General features: G+C 42.8%; 2 pseudogenes; both read right to left on the bottom strand.

Moving 5' to 3' along the window:
- Positions 1-2,309: 2,309 nt before the first annotated feature.
- Positions 2,310-3,925, bottom strand: LOC110295126 (annotated as a pseudogene).
- Positions 3,926-4,672: 747 nt separating this feature from the next.
- On the bottom strand, positions 4,673-5,328 carry LOC110299277 (annotated as a pseudogene).
- Positions 5,329-9,495: the final 4,167 nt, after the last annotated feature.

Genomic DNA, 9,495 nt, shown 5'->3' with positions numbered 1-9,495 from the left:
AATAACTAATTGCATTAGATGAAGAAGTTTTCTCACGTGATGCATTTAGATACCATGATGGGAATCTTTGGGGTGGGAGGGAAATGAGAGAAATTTTATAATTCAAGGATATGGACCTTTCCGCACACCCTCTTTTCCTTATAATTAACTTATTTCCTCACTGAAGAACAACACATTTCCTCAAGCTAATATAGAATTTATTAATAACAAAGAACCCCTGTTCCTTCTGTCTTGGAAGTAAACCCTACAAAGCTCTTGGGATAAAGTCTGGGAGTGCCACACAGTTCTTTGAAAGCTGGAATTTGTATCTTTAGAGCGTTTGTGAAAGAAACATAGCTCAGTGCCCTCTGGAGTCACTTGTTGTCTACCACAGGCTGCAGTAGTTATATTGAAAAAAGTGAGCATAGAATGTTTGAAAACATTGTTCTGAGGTATGCTCTTCGGGGCTCTCTCAGAACATGCTCCAGCAAGCTCTTCCTAGCCAAGGAGAACTCCTCTGGGACTCAGAAAACCTTTACCATCCCAATACAGGTCTTTTAGGAAATTTGGGAAAGGGCGAGGGAAATGAAACTATTTTCCCAAGTCAAAGACTCTGGTTAGTAGGAACAAGTATAGAGTCTGGAAGTAAAATAATTGAATGGCTTTTCTTATTTTAAACATGTCTTTTTAAAAACACATTTCCTGCAAGTGGGAGACATGGGTAAATAGTTGGTAAGTGACAGTAATGTTGTAGTGTGGATGACCTGGGATGAAATATTCTTTTTTGGAACCAGTTCGTTTTTTATTCAGAGTGTCTTCCAGTCTTAATTTTATGTACCTTACAGGTGGCTTCAATTTTTTTCAACAGTGTGATGTGACTTCTATTTTTAATGTATTACAAACCTACTTCAATATCAATAGTTACGGCTGTGACTGTCAGCAGAGGGTGTTCATTGGCTCCTTTGAACAGGGCTCTGCAGGAAAAGATCCTCCCAAGCCCTGGTTTGGAGCCCTCAGCAGGGGTAAAATCACTAGAAGCAAGAATTTCTCTTGTTTATTTTTATAGAAGAGAAAAGAAAGACTCTTTGAAAAGACTTCTATACTAAAAAGAAAGAAAAATACATGGTTGTCTGTGTTCTTCACTTCCTGTCCAGGCAGTTAAACAGAAGGATGAAGGTCTGTCTAAGAATTTACTCTGGAACCCCGAAAAAGCCTCACAAATCCCAGAGCCCACAGCACCCTGTCTGGGCCTCCCTTATCTGTTAAGGAGGACAGAGGATCTAATTCATGAAGTAGTTTGAATAACATGTAAAACACTGGAACAGAAAAACAGATGCACGAAAACTGCTCATTAAATATTGGCAGCTTTGGGTAAAGGTAGAAATAGCCTTGTAATGTTGGTTGGCAGAGTTGAAAGTTTGGATGTAGCTCTGTGACAGAGTGCTGGCCTGCCACATGTGACCCTGTCTTCAGTGCTAGAATTTTCACTAGATCACTCAGGGACAATAAAGAACTTGTGGAAGAAAGACGCTTGGTCTGGCACTTTCCATAGTTGGTTTCTCTTCCAGCAAGCTCAAGCAGACTGCTAGCCTTCCATAATCTGGGAGAACAAGAGAAGCTGTTAGAACAGAAGTCATGACCCAGGCAATCGACATCCATAGAGGGCATGGTACCTCTGTAATGACAATAGTTGTACCCATTATTTATTGATTGCCTTTGGGGTGGGTTGGCATTATGCAAATATTGTCCTATTTGCCTTTGAACGGACTCTCTGAAATAGCTTTACAACTGACAGCAAGAATTCAGAGAGCCTAAATAATTTTAATGTGATCCACTAAGACCCCAAATGAAAGCACAATCCTACATTTACTCATTAAAATATATAATAGACATTATATAGAGATGTATAGATTATAGATGGAGATAGGCAGATTCTCATTATGTAACCCCAGCTGACCTAGAACTCACTAGTAGTGCAGTCTAGTCTCAAATTCATAGAGGTCTCCGGCTCTGCCACCTCACCTGACCACTGGGATAATATATTACATTTACCAGCATAATGAATTATATAGAGAACTACTCTGCCTAAAGGAACATAGACGAGGCAATATTTAAATTAAACAGTGGTCTGATTTGCATGGATAGGCCACAGATCAGACTAATTTCCCTTTCTTTTCATCTCAAAAAAACAAAACAAAACAAAAAAGAGAGAAAAGAAAAAGAAAAGAGAAGACAGAAACAAGATTTTCTTTCTATCTGAAATTAATTTATACAATTTTTTAGGCAGTTTTTGTGATTTTATTTAAATACAAAACATACACACAAGCCATTTATTCATTTTCTTTGCTGTGTAGCCTGGCATTGGGATTGGTGGCTCTGATGGCCAGCTGTGCTGCTCTTTCTGCGATGGCTTCTCGGTTCTTAGAGGACACACTGTGAGCCACTTCAGCACAGTAAAATTTGTTACACATCAGCAACACTTCCAGTTCCTTGACATTGTGGACCAGAAACTTCCAGAAGCCACTAGGCAGCATGTGCTTGGTTTTCTTGGTGCTCTAGTAACCAATGTTGGGCATTAGGATCTGGCCCTTGAATCTTCCCTGCACCCTGTTGTCAATGCCTCTGGGTTTACTCCAGTTCTGCTTTCACCGATTTTCACATATCGGTCTGACTGGTGCCTGCTGAACTTCTAGGTCTTCTTTTTGACGATCTTGGGCTTCACCAGAGGTCGGAGGGCAGCTATGATGCCTTTTACAAAAGTCAGACCCACGTTAGTAAAGAAATTGGCCCAGTACTCGGGAGGCAGAGGCAGGTGGATTTCTGAGTTCGAGGCCAGCCTGGTCTACAAAGTGAGTTCCAGGACAGCCAGGGCTATACAGAGAAACCCTGTCTCGAAAAACCAAAAAAAAAAAAAAGAAAAACCCTGGAAGGTGGGGCTGCCTGTCTCAGGCCTTGAGTGATGTTGCAGAGTGTCTTCCAATCACCAGCTACCGAGCAGAGCAAACTGGGAGTGGAGTGGGTACCTCTGCTAGACTTGTTCTCCCTCCTGCTTCCAAAGCTGACAGAATACTAGTAATTTACATATTTTTTTATCAACATCATACTGTTTAGTAACAGGATATATGTTTTCTGAACTTGAGTTTATCACTCCTACAATTAGATTATTATATATTATACATGATATCATACATTATATATTTTGTTACATGCTATGTATTTATCATATATAATATTATATTAATATTATCTATTATACATTGTACATGATACATTATATCATTGTAGTGGTTTGAATATGTTTGGCTCAGGGAGTGGCACTATTTGGAGGTGTGGCCTTGGAGTAGGTGTGTCACTGTGGGCATGGGCTTTAAGACCTTCCTCCTACCTTCCTGAAAGCCAGTCTTCCACTAGCAGCCTTCAGATGAAGATGTATAATTCTTAGCTCCTCCTGTGCCATGCCTGTCTAGATGCTGCTATACTCCCACCTTGATGATAATAGACTGAACTTCTAAACCTGTAAGCCAGCCCCAATTAAATGATGTCCTTTATAAGACTTGCCTTGGTGGTGATGTCTGTTCACAACAGTAAAACCCTAATTAAGACAGTCATATATTATATTTAATAATATATAATATAAAATTATATATTTGTATGTATGTTATACATACACACATTTAAAATCATATGTCTGCGATAAGGGGTCTCAAAATCAATGTATGTTCAATACACTCAGCTACAACATATCTCTGTTTCTTGTAAGAAGTCCCTTGATGGACTATGTCCCAAGGAAAATACCAAAGTATGACCTTGACCATGATAGTGTGAAGATTGGAAAAAGAATGGACTCCATAGGTTCATATACATGAATGCTTGGTCAGCAGAAAGTTCGGAAAGATTTTCACACAGTTTGGAACTGTTTGAAAGGATTACCAGCATTCTGAGGCATGACCTTTGGAGTGGGCGTGACCTTGTTAAAGGAAGTGTGTCACTGGAGGTGGCAGGAGTTGAGTCTTCAAAAGCCCATGCCAGACCCAGTCTCTCTCCCTTTCCCTCTTCTCCTTTCTGTCTATGGATCAGGATGTAGCTCTTAGCTACTCCTCCAGCACATGTGTGCCTGCATGCTGCCATGCTCCTAACCATGATGATGATGGACTGAACCTCTGGAACTGTAAGCCAGCCTCCAGTTAAATGCTTTTCCTTATTGCTTTGGTCATGGTGTCTCTTCACAGCCACAAAAAAGTGACTAAGACAGACAGGTACTGGACAAAAATTTTTCATCACTTAATGTGAAAAATGAATAGCTGGGGATATTATGCATGTTCCAAATGATGTCCAAGCTGAACAACTGGATGTCCTATCCATTCTATGCTATAGGGCTTCCTCCTCTCACAAGGGGAGACCTCTTGTTAACAGTGGACACCAGTCATTTAATGCAAGGAAAGATAACTACTACACAGGAATGGAATATAAATCTCTATCCACAAACTCAAATGTGCAAGAGATGTTTTATTTCTCAGCAACAAAATGGTACAATAATATAAAAAACAATCTACTCTGAATGTCAGATTCAAGTTTTCTGAGTGGCAAAAACAATTCTGGGACTCACTTTCTTTTTTCTTTTTTCTTTTTTCTTTTCTTTTTTTGACTGTCCTAAATTGTTTATTGGATATGAATTTTACAAATATCACGCGTATTAGCGGTAACGGTGGAGCTGGAGAGTAGTGCGCCTTCTCCAGGCTGCACGGCGGGAACCACCAATAGTGTGGTGGAACTTGTGGCCCTTTCCAAGGCCACGGCTCTTTCGGCCAGCAGATGTCAGTCCACGCATCATTCTGTTTGTGGACTGGTTTGGTGATCCTCTGGGTGTCAGAATTTCTTCTGATAGCTTTATGGAACGGATCAATGAGGATAACCTCAAAAAATTTATATGTGGAATTTTCACCAACCCAGTAGGAATTCAGAACTCTCAAAGCCCCACAATGGCGCCCAGCTCTCTCCTCAGCAACAGACTGAAGGCTCCGGGCAAATTTCAGCTGGTTAACACCATGGTGGACAGGCTTGCCGTAAGTTGCACCCTTAGGAACTGGGCGTTTACAACCACCACAGCAAACACGAATCCTGTAAATGACATAGCCTTGCTTAGCCTTGCACCCTAGTCTTCGAGCTTTATCAGGCTGGGTGGGGCGGGGAGCCCTGTGCAGTGCAGAGAGCTGGCGGTGTTGCCAGCAGCGGACCCTCAGAAGAAAGCGCATCATGTTGGACTGCTTCTTCCTCCATAGCTCCTGGATGTATTTGTATGCACCCATCTTGGCTCACCTGATGGCTGCCGCCAGAGGAAAGGAGGAAGCCTTTCTCGGGACTCACTTTCTATGAGCTATAAGTTTGAAAGGAAAAAGATGGGGAGCAAAGGGAAATAGATTTATCTCTGCTCTTTGGAGGTCCAGCAACCCAAAGGGCTGATTGGATGGACACTGGTCACATATAATGGGCTTCGGGAGGGCTCTTGCCTGTCCCTGCTATCAAAGTGTCTTCTGAGTTCCCTGTATGCCCCTAGGGTGAGGCTGGGGCTATGCAGAGCACTTCAGAAAATCTGTGCTGTTTATGGGTACTCAGGAACCATTCTCCCACCTACGTCAAGCTGGTTAGGGCACTCTGGGATGCAGCCTCAGCCCTCCTGAGTCAGGACATATTCTATAGGCAGATACTATAGCTACTTCAAGCATCGGGAAGCTTTCTCAGGCTCTAGCTGCAATTAGGGGCAGTCACCCTAATCACCCAAGGTTTCTGTTGTCCTCATTGGAAACAAACTGGCAGCTGATGTTCTTGATTTCCCCTCTAACAGTCAGCAGAGCCCATTGCACTTGACCCATCAGCTGACCCTTTGCGGTGGGAAATCTGGTTCCTGTGTCATGGTGTTTGCTGAGACCATTAACTTTGCTTGAGAACACTCTATTCCCTGTAGGTTTGATACATTTGAACTCAACTCAGAAAGACATGTGTTTATTCTTTGAGTCAGTAGATGCCCACAGTCTGGCTTCAAAATGAAGAATCTCTAAAAGACTACAAGAAAACACAAGAATGAAATTCTTTTGCAACTGTTTCCATGAACATTCAAGCTGCTAAAGGAAACTGGGGGGCTGCTACGGACTGAAGCAGGTCCTAGAGGAATGGGTCTGAGAAAATGACATGTTTCACTCAATCTGGTAATAGTAGTCAGGAACGCACAGTCTCCTCTGCACCTGAAGGGCTGGGTGCAACTAGTTTGTACAGGAGTCAGGCACAAGAAGGGATCAGCTGAAATTTATGTTTCCATAACATAGAAGTGGTGCCATTTCTCCAGGCATGACCCTCGGTTCCTGGGGAGCAAGCCTCCTTACGTTTTGTATTCTTCATCAGTGCCACCTACCCCCTGGAATAAAAATGTAAAATGTGACACATAAATACAGATATTGTTATTCTGGTATGCCAAATCAATTAATAATGGTAAGAGTCCCCTCTGACAGGTGGCAGCTGCCTGAGGATGGCAACAGCTCTTGAACTCTGAAGCTACAGCCACAAATGGAGAACCCTGGGTGCTTATGCAGCCTGTCCTTGGAACTACAGCTTGCTGTCATTTGACAACCCACAGCCACAGTTGGATGGGTCCAAGCAGAGAGGGAAGCTTTTCCTGCCTAACTGAAAACATATTCAAGCTCCCAGACAGAACAGGCCACTTTGTTTGTTTTTTGGTTTTTAGACAGACAGGGTTTCTCTGTAGCCCTGGCTGTCCTGAAACTCACTCTGTAGACCGAACTGTCCTCATACATAGAGATTTGCCTGCCTCTGCCTCCCAAGTGCTGGGACTAAAGGCTCAGCTCCTGGTAAGATTTTAATGTACTCAAGTACTCCCTCCCATATCCATCCTCAATTCACCCCCCAAAAATAGATGGCAGCACCCTCTATTTCCAGGAATAAGTCATGTATGATCTTGTGTTACACAGCTTGTGTACCTGACAGATGGTGTGGTGTGTGGGTGCACCCAAGGGCCACAATCTTTTTTTTCTCTCAAAATAGAGCCAAACGTTATTTGTAAAATGGATTTTCTAAGGCCAAGACACAGCTTGGGAAACCTCTGTTGTATACAATATGGAGTAACTTAGAGTAAGGTGCAGCCTGGACTCAACTGTTCCTCTTGAACTGAAAATTCACCTAGAAATGAACACATGAACCTACTTCCCAAACTGCTACTTGTACAAGATTCTGTCTTGGGAGATGACAACCCTGTCAGCTCTTGCCTCCACCCTTCAGACATCTAGTCTACTGTCTGGTTGACAGGTCTACTGTGCCTCTTGCATCCATCCATTCCCTGCCTCTGTGGCTGATGAGCCTTCATTCTGGGGTTGAAGTAATACAAGACTCCCAAAGCAGTGTCTCCAGCCCCATCTCACTTCTTCAATTCAGCCTTTTCATTTCAGTTCTCATGATGCCTCTTAAACAAATTACCAGGAAAACATAACCATCTGGGCAGGAAGGAAATCATTTTAAAGAAGTACGTGCCCCTCTCCCTCAACTATCAGACTGTTGAAACAATAGACCCCGAGAAACAGAAATAGCCTCAGGAATCTCATGCTGGGAGAAGGAAGGGCTTGGGACATAAGGGCGGCTAGAGGAGGAACTTGTCTCACCTTGTCAGCTGGCCTTGCTAGAGAACTTGAGCCTACACATTGGTGTTGAGTGGGACCTCGAGTTGACTGGACTGCTTAGTTGTGTAGAGCTCACTCTTTCTACTTATGCCTTTCCCACCCGTTAGGAAACTAAAGAAGATATATTTGGGCAGGGAGGTCACTGGATCTCTTTGTCTCCTTTCAAAATGTTGCCACATTGAATAGATCTCCTTTCTGTTTCTCACTAATATATTTTTAAAGATTTATTTATTAGTATACATAAGTACACTGTAGCTGACTTCAGACACACCAGAAGAAGGTTTCAGATTTCATTACTGATGGTTATGAGCCAGGATTTGAACTCAGGACCTTCGGAAGAGCAATCAGCGCTCTTACCCACTGAGCCATCTCTCCAGCCCATTTTTTTTTTTTTTAAATTGTTCTTCTTAGTCAGGCGGGATGGTGCACGCTTTTAATCCCAGCACTCAGGAGGCAGAGGCAGGTGGATCTCTGTGAGTTCGAGGACAGCCTGATCTACATAGTAAGTTCCAGGATAGCCAGGGGCTGTTATATAGAGAAACCTTGTTTGGAAAAAACAAAAAACAAATTGCTCTTCTTTGAGCAATATTGCATGATGCTTCTGTTTAAAACCCTCTCATGTGACCTTCTCTCCAGTAAGTGGTCCCTTGAGCCCTCTGTCCCTGGACTTTGATCACATGTTTGAAATTACCTTCTTTCTTGCCCATGCAAATATCCTTTCTTTCACCTGCAACTGGAAGCCTTTGGCCCAAGGCCAAAAATTTTAAATTATTTACTTTTTAAATTTCTTACTTTTCTCTCATTATTTTCCTCCCTAGGTCTTCAGCTTGGAACTAGCTAGCTTGCTGGAGATGCAAAACCAATATCTCTTGCTCTTATGCAGTAAACACCTGTCTTAGAAAAGGAAGCTGGGTTACTGTCCTCAGTAGTATATTCTGAGCCAAGAGAAATTGCTGTTGTATTTGATAGTCAGCCATAGAGTTACATGAATATAACTTCATGCAAAGAATAGGCAAGTAGGTCTAATGACTGTCCCTCATGGGTGAGGACCCTAAGGTCCCTGAGGTCATATAACCAGTAAGCAATAGGGCTGCAACCAGAAAAAAACTGCACTTAAAATTGGATTTGAAGCTGAGCCCTACATTCACCCTCTACAGTGGAGAGTCTACGCCATGCTGACTGCTCTGTACCCAAATATATTCTCACTATTAGCAGAACAGGTAGAGTTCACTTGAGGATATCTTGCTCCTCAATACGCCTCAATAAAAGCTCTCAACCTAGGAATTTGAAGGCCATCCTGCAGTTGAATCTTAAGCATCTTTGAGAACATAATCCCCAAGGGTTCCGACCCATGCCCTTCATTCGGAGGGATGAGTGCCACCTAGTGGACAGTTTTTGTTTCTCTTTAACCTCAGTTTTTTTTTTTTAATTAGGTATTTATTTCATTTACATTTCAATGCTATCCCAAAAGTGCCCCACACACTCTCCCACCCACTTCCCCACCCACCCACTCCCACTTCTTGGCCCTGGTGTTCCCCTGTACTGAGGCAGATAAAGTTTGCATGACCAATGGGCCTCTCTTTCCTCTGATGCCCAACTAGGCCATCTTCTACTGCATATGCAGCTAGAGACATGAGCTCTGGGGGTAATGGGTAGTTCATATTGTTGTTCCACCTATAGGGTTGCAGNTCCCTTTAGCTCCTTGGGTACTTTCTCTAGCTCCTCCATTGGGGGCCCTGTGATCCATCCAATAGCTGACTGTGAGCATCCACTTATGTGTTTGCTAGGCCCCGGCATAGTCTCACAAGAGACAGCTATATCTGGGTCCTTTCAA

The sequence above is a fragment of the Mus caroli genome, chromosome 1, assembly GCF_900094665.2.
Source record: "Mus caroli chromosome 1, CAROLI_EIJ_v1.1, whole genome shotgun sequence".
In the NCBI taxonomy this organism is placed as follows: domain Eukaryota; kingdom Metazoa; phylum Chordata; class Mammalia; order Rodentia; family Muridae; genus Mus; species Mus caroli.
This window is presented reverse-complemented; position numbering and strand designations above follow the sequence as displayed.